Below are 18147 nucleotides of genomic sequence, written 5' to 3' on the forward strand. Positions count from 1 at the left end.
ACTGCCAACACACATTTCAGTACAATCAACTTGTAAAAGTGCATGTACCAATATATGACCCCTTTAAGAATTTAAACAAATTTACACAGCAAGAAAATAGCTGTCTATTAACCCTCTGGGGTCTGAGGTGTTTTTGGGGCCCTTGAGATGTTTTGACATGCCCTGACATTTCTGCTTATTTCAGCTGCTTAAATCATACCATTTGCCAACATATACATTTGCTGTATTCAGCACAAACTCTGCTACGATATTATGTGAGCAAAATGGATGTACATGTTTGCATTTTATAGAAAAAAAAAATATTATGTGTGGTTAGTACGTTTTGGGGAAAAAAATGTCACCGTAATAAGGCCATTTAACACATACTGAATAGTTGTCCACAAGACTTTTGAGTTACTATTCTTGTAGGCTAGAATTTTTACTTCAAAATGAAGTGAAAATCATTCTGACCACTCTTTCACAAACAACAATATAACTATTTAAATTTCTTACGTCAGTTTTTGGTCAGCACTGCTGTATGCGTGGGAGTGTGATTGATACAGTGTTCTCTTGTGGCGGTGCGCGCGCAGTCTTCACTCGGACGCGCTTTTCAATCTATTGCCGTTGCGGCGGACACTATTCATTCCGGTGAAATCACAAAATAAAAGGCACACAACTGCTTGATATAGACTGTAACCACTGATGAACATATTCGGTTTTGATGAGGGAAAAAAAACTATACCGAGGGCGGATTAGAACCCGTAACCTCTGACACGCTTGGCAAAAGATCTGCCACTAGACCACTAAAGTACTCAAGCAAAACTTGCGGATCGATATATTTTACTAAATCATTATAACCTAAGCAGTTATTCAAAAAGTTTACACGAGCGTATAGGTAATGTCAAAACTAGGGAAAATATAGTCTGAAAATTAATTTGAGCTCTATGATCAGAAAAGGAATTATATAACACTAAACAACTTACTCCGAGCTTGTATCATCGGCGGGGTCAATTCGTTCTTCAAAATGCAGCCGTTCGTCGTGAGTTTCAAATTCCTCTGAGGAAAAGGTCAATTATTCCCTGCTGTCCATAATCCTCTGAAGGAGTAGCGTGCTGCCATCCTCAAAACGCGATGAACTATCAGTGATTCTGATGAAGAAAGTTACTTTGTGTTGTTATGGCATTGATCGGGGGGCGTGTGCGATGCATAGATCGCCTATTTACCATGTGAAAAGCTCTATGGGCGTGGCGGCCTTAGCTAATTAAAGATAATGAAGGGAGAACGAAAAAACTGTACCTCTCCTTGGTTTCAAATGGATTACATAAACTGGAAATATTAATTTAAAAGAAGAGAATTTCAGCTTCATAAAGATACATCTCTCGTATCTCTGTGACAAGTATTGACTGAGTTACAGTTAATTTTTCGGACGCGTTTCAGAATGGACTTCACTGACAGAGAGAAGGCAAAATGCGCATCATGTTTATTTTTCTTTATTTGACGAAAAGCACAACTCTTTGTTTTTATTGTGAGTATCCACAAAAAAAAAATAGACACTTAATAGGATCGATTGATGTATAACACTTATATGTACGATCAAAATCAACAGAGTATTTTGAGTCTCTTTTGCAATGATAAGGAAAAAAAGCGAGCAGATCACGCCCCAGAGGGTTAAATAGGACAAATAAAAGAAAAAGTCTTGCTATAGCAGTGCAAGTTAAAGTTGTGAAGTTAGTTTATACAGTTGATAAAGGTATAGAGAGAATTGGACATTTAAGCTCATATGTAGTAGTCATTTTATAGCTTAATCTATTGATTCTAAAGCGTATTTATATTACCTTTATATATTTATTCATTTAAACTGTGGGTAATAATATTTGAGAAACTACAATTTTACATATGGGACCAATTAAGGATGTAATAATATCATAAATAATATCTATATCGTACAAAATTATTATTCTAAATAAGCATTACTAAAAGCCAGACGATTTTGTCTTTAAAAATAATTTGCTATGTAGTGACCTTTAATTTGGAGTAGAAACAGGTGGAGTGACTTTATTGCATCAGACATATGTCACTTTGCTCACAGCTGATTGGTCCAAGTTCGTTTTGCAACATTTTACCTGGAACATAACCTGCCCCGGACCAGGTTAGCCGTGGAGCTCAATTTACTATGGCGATGAACACTGCTAAAAGCCAAACCACTTTCATGGTGCCTAAAACCCAGGGTTAGCACAAACTAAACTGAAACATATCAGGCTAGCCACCTAACCCAGCTTCATGGTATAGGCCCATGTTGTACATAAATGTGTTCATGTATGAGAAATAAACAAAGCAACAATTCTGTTTTCATATGTCTCTAAAGCAGGGTCGGAATATCACACGTGTTGTTGCAACATTACTTATAGTTAGTATAGTAAAATGTCTAAAGTGGATTATCGAAATAACTGATGCGTTACTTCAACTAAAGTAGGTTACACTTTAAGTAGGGAACCAGACGCTGCATCAGTAGCTGACTCTATGGGGGAAACACCACCAGGTGTGACGATTGTCTGAAGCACGTATAAAATCAGTATGTGGACACAATATACCACAGCATTATACAACTACGTATGTGGGTTTATCGTCCACAAAACCACATAGACTGCAAACTAGAAAACATCATCCTGCTCAAGCAGATAAAACCCTGGGAGCCAAGAGTCAACCCCACATGTGGGCCATACAATCTAATAAAAGTCTGCAAAAGGAAGCACCCTTAAACAAAGATTGAGAAGAAGCTACTCCCCTGGTAGAACGAGCATGAACATCCAAAGGCAAAGCCAACCCTTACACCTTTGGGCCATAGAGATTAGGGTTGGGAACCGAGAATCGGTTCTTATCCAGAACCGTGTGAAATTCCTAAGTTCCGGTTCCGAAAACGATTCTGGTGCGATGTGTGGGCGAAGTTCTGGGAGCTTATCCTTTACTAGCGACGTCTCACCTTATGAATATTAATATAGTAATAAATGCACTGAAAAGCCCTCAGGCTACTCGTATACGCTTTGCGTTCGATATCAATGCAGAGAGAGAGTAGAGCTGCTCGATTAATCTTTAAAAAATCTCGATCTCGAGCAGTAGTCCCTGGGCATCACCCGCAGTTATCGTTATGAAGAAAGATGGCAGTGTACGATTCTGCTGTGACTACCGAAAAGCTGAACCAAGTGACGTGTAAGGATGCATATCCACTTCCACGGGTGGACGAGTCCTTGGACGCTTTGGGTAATACTAAACTGTTCTCTACACTAGACCTGACTGCTGGGTATTTTCAGGTAGCTGTGAGTGAGAAGGATCGAGAGAAGACAGCTGTCACCACCCCATTTGGCCTGTTTGAGTGGACCAGGATGTCATTCGGGTTGTGCTTTGGTCTATCTGGATGATGTTATTATCTTCTCCAAAGACTTTGAGAGCCATTGTGAGAGGTTAGAACTTGTCTTCAACCGTCTGAAACAGCATGGTCTAAAGCTAAATTCAAGCAAATGCTTTCTCCTAAGGTCTGAAGTGAAGTTTCTGGGGCACCAGATTTCCGCAGAAGGTATAAAAGTAGATAACGAGAAAGTTAAAGCCCTGGACACGTGGTCAGTCCCCACGAGTGTAAGAGAGGTCAGACAAGTACTCGGGTTTATGAGCTACTACAGAAAATTCGTCCCAAGGTTCGCTCAGATTGCCAAGCCACTACATGCGTTGGTAGGGGGAGGAAAGAAAATCAGAACCTCTGTAACTTTCACCTGGAGCCAAGAATGCCAGGCCGCATTTGACGAGTTGAAGAAGTGCTTGATGTCACCCCCCATCCTTGCGTATCCTGACTTTAGTATGCCCTTTGTACTTGCCACGGATGGAAGCCATCATGGATTGGGAGCCGTACTCAGCCAGAATCAAGGGGGGACTGAGCGTGTTGTGGCATATGCAAGCAGAGGTTTGAGAAGATCAGAGAAAAATTACAAAAACTATAGTGTATTCAAGCTGGAACTGCTCGCATTGAAGTGGGCAGTCACTGAAAAATTTAGAGAGTACCTTATGTATTCAAAATTCACAGTGATTACTGACCATAACCCGCTACGTTACCTTGATTCGGCTAACCTCGGAGCGGTTGAGCAACGCTGGGTAGCACAGCTGGCAGAGTACAACTTTGAAGTATGCTACAAACCTGGCCGACTCAACACGAATGCAGATGCCTTATCGAGAATCCCTTCCAGGGAGGAACCAGAGAAGGACGATGATGGAAAGGATTTTATTCGGCTAGGAGCTGATGAAGTGAGAGCAAGCTTGTGGCCAGGCAAAAGGATCGACCAAGAGCAACCTGACGGTAAAGCCGCGGTGCAGGCATCAATAAGAGGAGAAATAAGTGGGTATAGTTGGAGCGAGATAAGAAAGCAACAGAGGAATGATCCTGTGATCGGCCCCATTTACAAAGCAGTATCTGAGAACAAGAGACCAAGTAGAATGGATCACAGTGATATGAAGCCAAAACTGAAGAAGCTTGCCAAAGAATTTGACCGTCTGAAGCTGCGTCAGGGAGTGCTGTTCAGACGCATCTTGGATCCGAGGGATGGAGAGGAGATCTGGCAGATGGTTGTTCCTGAGCCTCTACAGCGTGAAGTGTATGAGGGACAACATGAACACGGAGGTCATTTTGGAGAGAGAAGTGCAGTAACTCGAATGAGAAGTTATTATTGGCCTACAATGTCTGCAGATGTTCCCTGCTGGATCAAGCAGTGCAAGAGATGTACACTAGCCAAAGATGTTTTTCCCAGACTTCGAGCTCCTATGACCTGCAGTAATGTTTCAGCTCCATTAGAGGTCCTAGCCATGGATTATACGCAGCTTGAGCAGTCTTCTGGAGGGTATGAAAACGTGCTTGTTCTTACCGATATGTTCACCAGATTCACAGTTGCTGTTCCTACAAAGAATCAGACTGCGAACACCACAGCAAAAGCGCTGCTTAAGCACTGGTTTGTTTATTACAGTTGTCCGGCTCGCCTGCACTCGGACCAGGGGAGGTGTTTTGAGGCCAACGTGATCAAGGAGCTTTCCAAAATCTATGGTATAGGAAAAAGCCGTACCACCCCATGCCATCCACAGGGGAACTCTCAATGTGAAAGGTTCAACCGTACCATGCATGATTTGTTAAGAACCTTGCCACCAGAGAAAAAGAGAGATTGGAAGACTCACCTTCCAGAGCTGGTGATGGCTTACAACAGCCATGTCTATTCATCCACTGGTTATTCCCCGTTCTATCTAATGTTCGGAAGGGATGCACGTTTACCAATGGATGTGCTTGGGGAAAAGGACCTGGAAGAGGATTGTTGGAGAATTTCATTTGTCTCATACATGGGTCTTAATATAAAATGCTGTAATGTGAGAGAAAACAAGGTCTGAATATAAAATGCTGTAATGTGAGAGAAAACAAGGTCGGAGATTATGGCCAGACAAAAACTGTCAGAAGACAGAACACCAGGTCAAAGGGTATGTGAAATATGAACTGGAGAAAGTACCAAAAACCTTGTATGTGAATTATAGACTGGAAAAGTACCCAAAACAACCTTGTACAAAGGACTTGCCACACACAAAATTAGGACATCAATGCAGGTGTTTTTAATCGTAGCGAGGTGACGAGGAGGAGCAAAAAGATAATAATTGTGTAATCGATAAGAAAAAGGTATAAGACCAGAGTGCTGGCCTCGGTGAAATTAGATGAACAGCTGACATCTCACAGCTGACAACTGCTCAATAAAGTTATTCTTCTGAGACCTGAAACTTCGACTCTAAAATATTTCTTCTGAGACCTGAACCAGACTTTGAAGACTTGAACCAAAGATCGAGAATTTGCCACTACATAATGAGGTTGATAACCTGGACGATTGGGTGAAAGGTCATCATGCAAGATTGAAGACGGCGGTGGAGATTGCAAACACAGTGTCTCAAGAGGCTTCCAGAAGAAGAAAGAGGATATATGACCGCAAGTCATATGGAGCTCTTGTGAGGCCTGGAGATCGGGTGCTGCTGCATAATCACAAACACAGAGGTAGAAACAAAATTCAGGATAAATGGGAAGACATAGCATACATAGTAATAAAGCAAAATCACTCAGACATACCAGTGTTTACTATGAAACCAGAAAAAGGAGGTCCTTCGAAGGTAGTACACAGAGATCAGCTTCGGCACTGTTCATTCCCGTCACCTACCACACCGTGTGCACACACCGCAACGCAGTATGTTAGACAAGCCAGAGTCAGACAAAGACATGTCGGACATTGTCTGCTTTCCAGAAACTGCACAACACTCCACTTACCATGCACACACAAGGGTGGATCAAGGGGAGTCAGAGGAAGTAGGACAGCATGATAGCAATGGGGGTCAGGATGTAATATCAGAACCAGAGTTGCTGGTACAAGATGACTCAGATGATGCTAATGTTTCAGAAGTTGAAAGAGAAAGTATTCCTAAACTCAGATGTTCTCAGAGGCAAAACAAGGGTATCTTACCTGTGAAATACAGGAATGATAACATTCTAAAATAAGGGTCCAGAAAGTTTGGTAACTTTTAAGGTATTAGGAGAAAGAGTTATACATGTACAATGTGATGTCTTCCTAATATGTTTTTATTGTGTTTCAGAGATGAGTCTGCTGGACATGTCGATGGAGTGGCAGGGTTTAGCAGGGGGGAAATGTAACGGGTATATATTATCTAAAAATAATAATTATTTTTGGCGGACTTTTATTTTGACGGGTGGACTGGTTTTCGGTGTTCAGTGTGTGCTGCGTGAGGAGAAGAAGAGCGTGGGGTATGAGAGTGTTGCACAGGCAAAAAGTGAGTGTTGTGTCGTGTTCGAGAAGCTCGTTCGATAAAGTGACTTGAACAGAAGTTGATCGGGGCTTTGCTCGAATAAAGGACGACATCAAGTGATTTTTGTGAACTGTGTCCCGTGTTTCGCAGTTGTTTTATGTAGTTTTGATCCGTGGATCGCATTGCGTTGGACTGCTCGAGTGACGCAGTAATGCTTTGTGAAGGCTACGAGAACTGTGAGTGCATATAAAGTACAAGTTTTGCTTGATTAGTGACGATTGAAGAAATTTTCCACATTTTTGTTGAGTTTTACACTCCTTACATCTTGATTGAGAAGCAGCCTTAATGAACTAACGATTCAACGAGACTGGTCATGCGTATGTGAGTGTTTTGCACGTCTCGTCGCACGTGATATCAGAACTTTTGTATTTACAGTTGGTGCTGAACATAGTTTTGCGGAGATTTGAGTTCAGACTATTTTGTGTTACCCTGCCATCCAATGACATCTCAGTTTGATACATCTCAGTAAATTTCATTTTGATTCATCTCAGTTTGATTATTTTTTTTTACTCATTTTTGATACATTTAATTTAAAGGGACATTTCACGTAAGTGCTCTTCCTACTGTGAAATTCCAATATGTATGCCATTGTTTTTTTTGTTTTTTTTTTCAAATGTGATTGTTTGATCATTTGAAGTTGATCATTTGAAAACTGAGAAATCATCCTAAGTGGTGTTTACGATAAATTACAAATGTTTTTCATTTTTTAAGTGGAATTTATCATTGTACAAGTGAGAGGTTTATAACTTTTACACTTAATGTGGTTATGTTGTAGTGAGTTTAAAAGAAAACACAAAGACCTTACATTTTGTTTCTTTTCTTTTATTTAGTGATTATTAACACTGAAGTAGCTACTAACACTTGATTACAAGGAAGAAATATATGCTACATACAGAAAATAAATATTGTTTAATTTTTGTACTTACCTGCAGTGTACCTTTTTGTTTAGAGCTGTCAAGGAGTAGGGGCGTCTCAGCTACTTTATTAGACCAGGGGAGGGAGAAGTATATTAGACTGTCTCTCACATATACTTTTACTTCAGGAGGCCATCTTGTGACGTAACTTAACCTGAAGCCTACCCTTGTCGGTCTGTAGTGTGCATCTCAATAAAGTAGGACACAACATACATACATTGAGTGTGTAACGAGACTAAAAGCACTGGAAGCGGGGACTAAGATCCCTTCGTTATTCAGTCTTCCAGGGAAGCGCTAACAAATTTCCCCTACAAGACGGGCTAAATACCCCGTTACAAAAGTTACGCTCAGCGCAGCTTCTAGATCTAGTTCTCCAAAGTCAATTTTTTTAAAATATGTGAAATGTTTGTTGTTGTTTGAGTTGTCATAAGGAATAGAGTGTCTTGTAGTACTGCAGTTACTTTCGCCTACTACCCCTCCTGGGGCATAGGCCGCCAACAAGGGATCTCCAGGCATCTCTGTCCTGGGCCATTTTTTCCAGCTGACTCCAGGTCTTTCCCATGCTCTTTGTGTCTGCCTCCAAGTCTCGGCGCCAGGTATTTCTCGGTCGACCTCTGTTTCGCTTTCCTTGCGGATTCCATTTTAAGGCTTGTCTGGTGGTGTTTGTCGCTGGCTTACGTAAGGTGTGTCCAATCCATCCCCAACGTCGCTTCTTGATTTCCTCTTCTGCGGGTAGCTGGTTTGTTTTTTGCCAGAGTTCGCTATTGCTGATGGTCACTGGCCAGTGGATGCGGAGTATCTTTCGCAGGCAGCTATTGATGAACACCTGTACTTTCTTGGTGATGGTTACCATGGTCCTCCATGTTTCTGCTCCATAGAGGAGAACTGCCTTGACATTTGAATTAAAAAGTTTTATTTTGGTCTTGACGGACAGTTCCTTGGAGCTCCAGATGTTCCGGAGTTGTATGAATGCTGCACGCGCCTTTCCGATACGAGCCTTAACATCCACGTCAGTGCCCCCCTGTTTGTTGATGACACTGCCTAGGTAGATAAAGGCCTCGACCTCTTCCAGGGCTTCTCCATCAAGTGTAACTGGGGTGTTGCTGTTCGCATTTATCTTGAGGATCTTGCTCTTTCCCTTGTGTATGCTGAGGCCTACTCTCACTGAGGCAGCTGCTACGTTATTCGTCTTCTCCTGCATCTGCTGTTGGGTGTGTGACAATAGGGCCAAGTCGTCGGCAAAGTCCAGGTCATCCAGCTGATTCCAGAGCGTCCACTGGATCCCGTGCTTTCTGTGGGCTGTTGAGGTCTTCATGATCCAGTCGATCGCTAGAAGGAAGAGAAACGGTGACAGCAAACAGCCTTGCCTGACGCCGGTCCGCACTTGGAATGCTTCTGTGAGCTGTCCTCCATGGATGACCTTGCAGGTCAGTCCCTCGTATGAGTTTCTGATGATGCTGACGATCTTTGCAGGCACACCATAATGCCGGAGGAGCTTCCAGAGGATTTCGCGGTCCACACTGTCGAAGGCTTTTTCGTAATCAACAAAGTTGATGCACAGGGGTGAGTTCCATTCTATCGACTGCTCAACTATAATACGCAGCGTCGCGATCTGATCAATGCAGGATCTATCCTTGCGAAAGCCGGCCTGCTGGTCACGAAGTTGAGCGTCGACGGGGTCCTTCATCCTGTTCAGCAGGACTCTGTTGAAGACTTTGCCTGGTACTGATAACAGTGTGATTCCTCTGTAGTTCGTGCAGTTGCTAAGGTCACCTTTCTTTGGAAGCTTTACGAGGTATCCCTCTTTCCATTCTGCAGGCACTTGTTCTTCCTCCCAAATTTTCTCAAAAAGTGGGTAGAGCATCTCAACCGTTGTTTCTATGTCTGCTTTCAGCGCCTCTGCTGGGATATTGTCTGGACCCGCTGCTTTTCCATTTCTAAGCTGTTTGATGGCCCTCCTTATTTCTTCTTTAGTTGGTACTTCACAGTCTATCGGCAGATCTGCGTTCGCTGGTTTTATGTCAGGTGGGTTTTGTGGTGTTGGCCTGTTCAAAAGTTCCTCGAAGTGCTCTACCCATCTGTTCCTTTGCTGCTCATCTCCCATAATTGACCTTCCGTTCTTATCCTTCACTGGTCTTTCCGGTCTGCTGTACTTCCCTGCTAACTTCTTGGTGGTGTCATACAGTTCTTTCATGTTGTTCTCTCTCGCTGCTTCCTCTGCTGATGTTGCCAGGTCATCAATGTACTTCCTCTTGTCTGCTCTAATGCTCTTCTTCGTCTGCTTGTTTGCTTCTGTATACTCTGCTTGTGCCTTGGCCTTCTCTGCTCGCGTGCGACTGTTGTTTACAGCCATCTTCTTTTCCTTCCTCTCCTTGATCTTTTTCAGACTGTCTGCAGAGATCCACTCTTTATGCTGGTGTTTCTTTGTGCCAAGCACTTCCTGGCATGTCCCTATCACTGCTTCTTTTAACGTGTCCCACCTCTTTTCAAGACTACTGTCATCTTCTTCCAACATGTCTTGCAGAGCTTGGAATTTGTTGCTGAGGGTCACTTTAAACTCGTATTGCTTACTTGCATCTCTCAGGAGAGCTGTGTTGAACTTTTGTCTTGATGATTTCGCCGCCATCCAGTTTTTCTTTAACTTTAGCTTCAGCCTGGCCACCACCAAGTGGTGGTCCGAAGCCACGTCTGCTCCCCTCTTCACTCGCACATCCTGCAAGGACCTTCTAAACTTCTTGTTTATGCAGATGTGGTCAATCTGATTCTCCGTTTTGTGGTCCGGCGACATCCAGGTGGCTTTGTGAATGTTCTTGTGGGGGAATACGCTGCCACCAATGACTAAGTTGTTTAATGCACACAGGTCTGCTAATCTCTCACCGTTTTCGTTCATGTCCCCAAGTCCATGGCACCCCATGATGCCTTCATACCCCGTGTTGTCCCTCCCAATCTTGGCGTTTAGGTCCCCCATCAGTATTGTGACGTCTCTCTCTGGGTACTTCTCCACTATAGACTGTAGTCTATTATAGAACTGGTCCTTTGCATCTTCATCGCTGTCATTTGTGGGAGCGTAGCATTGTAATACGTTCATCTTTATCTTCTTTTTCTTGGTTCGGAAGGATGCTGTGATAATTCTTGATCCATGGGCTTCCCATCCTATCAGTGCTCTCTGTGCTTCCTTTGACAGCATCAGTGCTATTCCTTGGGTGTGGGGGGCATTTTCCTCTTCATGTCCGGAGTACAGCATCATCTCTCCTGACGATAGTCGCCTCTGTCCTGACTGTGTCCATCTAGTCTCGCTGACTCCAAGCAGGGTGAGCTTGAAGTTCTTCATTTCTGCTGCTACCTCAAAAGTCTTCCCTATCTCATACATAGTTCGTACGTTCCATGTTCCTATGTTTGTTGTCCTGGTATTAAGAAGGGTTGTCGGCCGTGCAGCTTCCAGAGACTTCCGGCTTTCACTACATGGCGTCATACTTCTTCTTGACGAAGTCCCATCTCCTCCCAGGGCTGAAATGTCCTGATCTCCTGTTGGCGTTTCTGTAGCTAGCGTTTTTTTTTTATAGGGTGGGGTAGCTAGCCCCACGCCCAACCCTCCTCCTTTTGCAGCCGGGCTTGGGACCGTCCTTGGCGGAGTTAGCAGTACTGCAGTGCTTTATCAATATGTTTATGCTTTGGGTTAACGCAAACAATAACTGATTGGGTCATCTGACCAATCACCGCAGATTAGCGTCAAGCAAAGGAGGGGTTTGGAAAAATGAGTCGTTGAACGAATCATTTGGGAGTCGGTGAGCAAATCAGGTAAAAATAAATGCATATTATAAGACAACAAAAGTGTTTTTTGTCATTGCATGCATTTAAAACTGTTGTTGGGGACTCCCAAACCAATGTTAGGAACATTTTAAATGCCATTTTAGGTGCCCTTTAACAGTTTTGAATGATGTTTAACACTTGCCTGTATGACAAAAATCGACGGAGTTATTTGAGTCACTTTTGCACTGATAAGAAAAAAAGCGAGCTGGTCGCACGACCGCCGACCCCAGAGGGTTAATGAATATTGTGTTCTAAGTTTATATATTTTATATCTAAATTTATATAATTTTAAGACCCTGGACATTTACAGAGGCCCCGTAGTGGGTTCGGCCCCCTGGCTGAGAACCACTGTTCAGTTTTACATAATGTATTTGAATTGAAAACAAAAAAATAAAAATAAATAATGGCTGGTAAAATTCTGCATTCACCAGCCACTGTGCCTAGTGGGCAAAAAAGTTCCTAATTTTCTCCACTGCTCTGAAGGGTGAATAATGATTTCTTTCCATGTAGTCGATACTTTCTGAAGACTTTAATGATGCACTGTCTTTAGTTTCTATGCTCCGAGCATTGTTTTACCACTAAAAGCAAGGTTTAGATCAAGGTTTGTTTCTTTTGCTCTGTAGACTCCTTGCAAAATATTTCTCCTTGCTTTGCTGCAAAGGACATTTCAGTTCTGCTTATTTTTTTCTACCTGTGAATATACACACTTAACACCCTAAAGGTAAACATATTTGTATCCCCTTGGTTGCTGCTGCCGCCATACAATTGCCAAAGCTCTATTACACCAGAGACTCTGTGCTTCAAAGTGGAAAAACTTGACCCCACTGGTAAAGTTTGTCAATGTGCTATCAAAGTCAAATTCCAAAATATGCTGACAACCGCATTGATGGGGTGCTCTTCACACCACAACTGTCCCGGTGGTAAGGCGATCCTGTGGTGCCGAGACTGGCAATACAGTCCAACAAAGCAGAGGCACATGAAAATGCATGGCTGCTCATTTTCTACAAGAATGCAGAGCTCAATTTCTCTCCTTCTGAGAGAAATCCAAAGCCTTAATCCTCTCTGCTAAAGCAGTTGAGTGAATGATGCCAGCCCCCCTTGCTCACTGTTCTTGCTGTACTCTTCAAAGTGAATACTGGCACCTCTTCACTCAGGAATTTGTTTGAAAAGGTTTTGCCCACTCTGCTGTCTCGCACTCTTTTTCTGTTCTTTCTGCCTTCATACAGGGCCACTTGAAAGATAAGCGAATGTTCTTTATACTGTGACACATGACAGAAGGCCCTCACTGCTGAATGTAAGGGTGATATACAGTACCCGGATGAGCTTGATACGTGTAGGCTTGCTTCTTGATTTGGAGTCAAACATATAAAGATCCTTCAGTCATTATAATAAGCAGAATGTGTTAAAGGGACCATCCAAATAAAGTGAAACCAAAGTTTTATATTATTTGTTTAAGTCTCTTATGTTTACATAGGCTATTTGATCTATTTGATCACACAAATATTAAGCAGCACAATGATTTTTAACGTTGATAATATGAATGTTTCTTGAGCACCAAATCAGCTTATTAGAATGATTTCTGTAGGATTAGGTGAGACTGAATTGTGGAGTAATAGATGCTTTGCCATCACAGGATTAAATTACATTTTAAAATCTATTCAAATAGAAAATAGTCATTTTAAAATGTAAAAATATTTCACAATATATAGATGTATATTGCTAAATTCAGCTAATAACTAGCTGTATTTTTGATCAAATAAATGCCACCTTGGTGATGTAACGGAAACAGGTCAATTTATCTAAAACGGAATCATTCATTTTGAGTCACTTATTTTAAGAATCACTTATTTTACAGCCTAAGAAATGAATCGTCCAGTGTTCATTTGAACGGGCCGTAACTATCAACTCTGCAGCGGATATTAATATCCAAACTATCGTGAAAACCCTATTTATTAGCAACAAGATCAGCAGTTTAAGACATTCAATTCAAAAGCACATAACACAAGACACTTCTCTTTGTCAAGACTGATTATTCGAGCACATAAAACTAATATCTAACACATAAACACACGCGCACACACACATTCACACAAGTTGCAGAAAGAAAGTAAGGAAATAATGAGTTTTAACCTGTTAAGTGTCACCCCCCTTTTTTTGAATATACATGAAAATGCACATTTCAAAGATAAATGGTTGTACCGTAAAACTTCAAATAGTAGCCCGGCCTTTTATTTTCCCAAACCGTCGAATTGCACCGGCTTGTATTTGAGACAGGCGTCTATATGAGACAGGCCTTTATAATTTAGTGTTGAGATGTTGTTCATTAAGTGTATGTCTCTAATCTCTGAAAATCTCCAAATGCTCCACGTTAAACTGCGGTCTTCCAACCTTTTACTATCGCGTCGTCAATTGATTTTGATTAATATGCGCGAGCCAGAGCGAGCCTGACAGCGCTCATGTTGTTTGAAGACGTGAGAGTGCGCGCGCGCGGCCGGAGCGCTCTCTCTCTGCTCGTCCGCGCCCTGTCAGGCGCAGCAGTCATTCTTTTATTCTACATCACTCATCGATCAAAACAGTGGCGGTTCTAGCCCATTTCAACTGGGGGGGCCAAGCTGGGGCCAGTTGTACTGTTAGAGGGGCCAGTTACATTTAGACCTTATTGTTGTCATATCATTTTCTGCACTGCTGCAGGCATTAACAGGCAAAATACCGTGTTTATAATCATTCAACAATGTATTTGCATTTCCATTATATTTTTACATTTGCATTACATATTCAGTATTAGTCACAGTAACTGTAATAGACATGATGTCCTTCTTTCTCTTCATTTTGAGAACTATAGAGCAAAAGCAATGGGGACCAAGAAGCTTATTAATTCATTTACTGAAAATAACTGACTTGATATGTCTAACCGTTTACAGGGTTCCTGCACACTTTTTAAAGTCAAATTTAAGCCTTTTTAAGACCTAAAGAAATCAAAATTAATACCGTACATTAGGGGTGTGCAATATTGACAAAAATATATTTCAATATTTTCAACGTTTTGTTGATAATAATTAGATGATATTTTACTGATTGTGTTTTTGTGCTGGTGCCATGGCTGGTTTAGGCCTGTTGTTGACAGCTGACTCACGAAGATAATAATATTTTTCATATTATATGCAGTGGTCAGTTCACAGCAGTGACAGAAATAATTTTTTTAACTAAGGGGCAATATTTGCCACCTTAAATTGATTTCCAGGGGCATTTTCACCTATATATGGACATTTTTTCTAAACTTATTTAGAGTTATGCATCACCTTTTATGTCAAATACTAACATTCAAATTATACAATAATTATAATTATTTATACAATAATACTTAATTATACAATAATTATACAGTACCACTGTTACCAGTCAAATTAATTAATTCAATCAAAATCCATCTTTGCAGTGCAGAGGTGACACAGAAGTGGCATTAATATATTTACACTCCATTTACAATTGCATAAGTAAAGCTATGAGATTTTTTAAAAATCATTATTTAAATATGAAATGATTTCTAATTTTAACGTTTTAATTAAAGGATACTTTAAATATGAAACTAAAACCGCCAGTAGGCGGCGGCAAGTCCCTGTAAGAGGGATTCATTCATTCAACCGATTTGTTCAAACGGCTGATTCATTCGGGAAAGAAGCGATTCGTTCAAAACGCGGATTTCAGACTAGTCAATAAATCATCGCTGTGTTGCATTGAGACTCTGCTACGGTTTCATTATGAAATTCTAGTCGGCAAAATAAAGGTAAAACAAACAATATTGACAATATTGTGTCTAAAAAGTTCTCCCAATGTTAACTTATTGTTAATTTAACTGTTGTATAACATAAATATCACAGTTGCAATTGTGCACGGGAAAACGGCACTCTTGCTGATGTGATATTCTAATATAAGAACATAATATGATATAAATATAAGACAAAAACTAATTTGGGGACATAGCCTACCTATGAACTGCACACAGCAGTGAAAGGACGATAGACAAATGCGATGTCAGCTCACAGTGCCTCGTATAGTTAAAACAATGATTACAACATCAGAATAGACAATAGGCTACACACCACACACCCCATACGCACATAAAGAATGAACTTACAACTGAACTGACATTTACCAACTTTCTCCTTCTTTCCTCTCTCGCGTGCAGGAGACAGACGTTATTCTGCCGCGATTCCCGCGAATGTGATGCGAATTGTCACGTGAAAATGCAAATCCACAAAGATAGAATAATAAAAAATAATATGCATACAACGATAACAACGATAGCAAAAAACAGTTTTGTAAAAATTATTTCAAACTCCACATTTAGGGGGGCCACAAGGGGGGCCAAGCTTTTTGTCACAGGGGCACTGGCCCCCCCTGGCCTCCCTCTAGAACCGCCACTGGATCAAAAAAAGCTTTGGAGGGACAAAAAAATGCTTTGGCGGCTGCCAAAAAGCGGACGATCTGACGGTTTTAGAGGATTAAATACAACCCGAAACTAAAAAACAGACCCGGCCTCTATTTGAGACCGGCCTTTATTTACCCAAACCTGAAGCCACACCAGGCGTGTAAAAGAGACAGGCGTCTATTTGGGACTCGGCTATTATTTGAAGTTTTACGGTAATTCAAGAATGCTTTGGAATATAGACGTAAGATTGGTCTCGTTTTAAAGAAGACATTTGGCAGATTTTTGTAGAAGTGAAATACATTAAGAAAGTGAAACATAAAAAAAGTTATATAAGTTTGAGTTTATGAAAAGGTACAATGTAAAAAAAATTATTATTCATATTTTATATAAAATATGTATTTTCAAAACCTGAGCGACTTTTGAAAAAAAAAAATCAAAGCCAAAAATCTGAACAAGTTGTGTTTCAAATTTTAGGTTGATATCTCAAATGAGCTTTCAGTAAGATTTTGTTTGGGCGCAGTACCAAACTTTTTCACTAGATGACAACCAGACTCCATTACTGCCCATATAAGGGCGCCTCCATTTCCATGTGTTTTGAGTGATCTGAACCATTATTTGCACAGTTTTCATACAATTTATGAAGTAGACATCCTATTCAGAAGTAATATGAGAAGTTTGGCAGATTTTGAAATGAATTCAACCTCTAAGAAACACATAAAAAGAACAAGTATGTGCGTTATAGCTTGCTGCCACATCACAAATGGTGAATCTATAATTTTTTTATTTATATTTAAAAAAAATCAGACCTTTTTTCTAAAATAATTGAAGGGATGCTATCTTTTGAACTCTTGGCATGAAAACAAACTGAGGTTTCTACCCTTCTTTCATGATTGTTCATGTTCATCACTATTTCAAAATAAAGGTCTAAACACACCTTAGGAGTATGAAAATATTCTTGTTGCAAATTGATAAATTTCGGCTCCTCTGTGATTTACTTTGAAATCAATCACCAAATATGGAAACTGGAGATTGTAAGCTTTCAAATGATATATAGTTTGTCAAGATTAGTTTAGGTTTGGTATAGGATATTACTGTTTTAAAAATGGAATGGATTTGGGCCCACCAGTGGGCCGGTGACACAGTGAGATGATGAAATCCCAAGTTTATATCAAATGCCTTTTCACTTTATAAGACCTGACCTGAACGAACCATCAATTTGACCCTTATATTGTTTCTTAGGCAGGGTTATTAAATTGTATATCAACGCACCAGTTCAGCTAGAATCTGGAGGCTACTTGCTTTTACATGTTTGGATTCCCTTCGTCGGTGTCCTTTGCTCAAAATGGGGTTTTCCGGGTTTGTTGATTGGCTGGTGCCTAGAAGTCTCAATGTGTCTTGAACGACGTCTTTTGAGATCAATCACGACGTTGGTGTGTTGACTCATGAAATAAAGCGGAGTCTCTGTTTAAAGTTCAAGTTAAAGGCGGGCTTTGCGGCAAAACTTTACTTAGAAAATTAGACTCTCAACGGAAAAGAAAATAAACTAAGAAAAAGAAAGAAAAGTGATACGAGAGTAGTTATATGGCCTGAATGAAGCTGTTAACCCATTTTCTGCGGTCTGTCTCTGTTGTCTACTAATCAAATCGTCTGATGCTTTGTTTGTGTCCTGAGATTTTAACCTCAAATGTCTGTCCAGCCTCTTGAGGTGGCTGTTTCTCCTCCCCTCAAATAAATGACATGTTATCACATGGTATCTTAACTTTCCTACTCTAGCACAGTACAATTTGGACATGATTTCTATAATAACAATACAATGCATTTTACACAGATTTGACTCACAGAATAATTAAAGAGGTGAGAGGACAATCATGCTGGTATCAAACTAGACGCTTTCAATCAACCATTCAATAGTTGTAACAATTGCATAAACTATGTGTGATCTAAGCGTAATAGTCACATACATAGTAGTATATATACACTTTTTTCTGCATAAGCTGTTGGTAGGAAAACATCTGCCATTCTTACTGGGAATAGATTTACATTTAAAACCAATTACAATAAATAGAAAATGGAACATGGACAAAGGGTCGTCATCCATTGTTCATAAACTGTTTACATGAACATATATTTGAT

This window comes from Rhinichthys klamathensis, unplaced genomic scaffold, assembly GCF_029890125.1.
Source record: "Rhinichthys klamathensis goyatoka isolate OS25496 unplaced genomic scaffold, OSU_Roscu_1.1 h1tg000161l_1, whole genome shotgun sequence".
NCBI classification, from domain to species: Eukaryota; Metazoa; Chordata; class Actinopteri; order Cypriniformes; family Leuciscidae; genus Rhinichthys; species Rhinichthys klamathensis.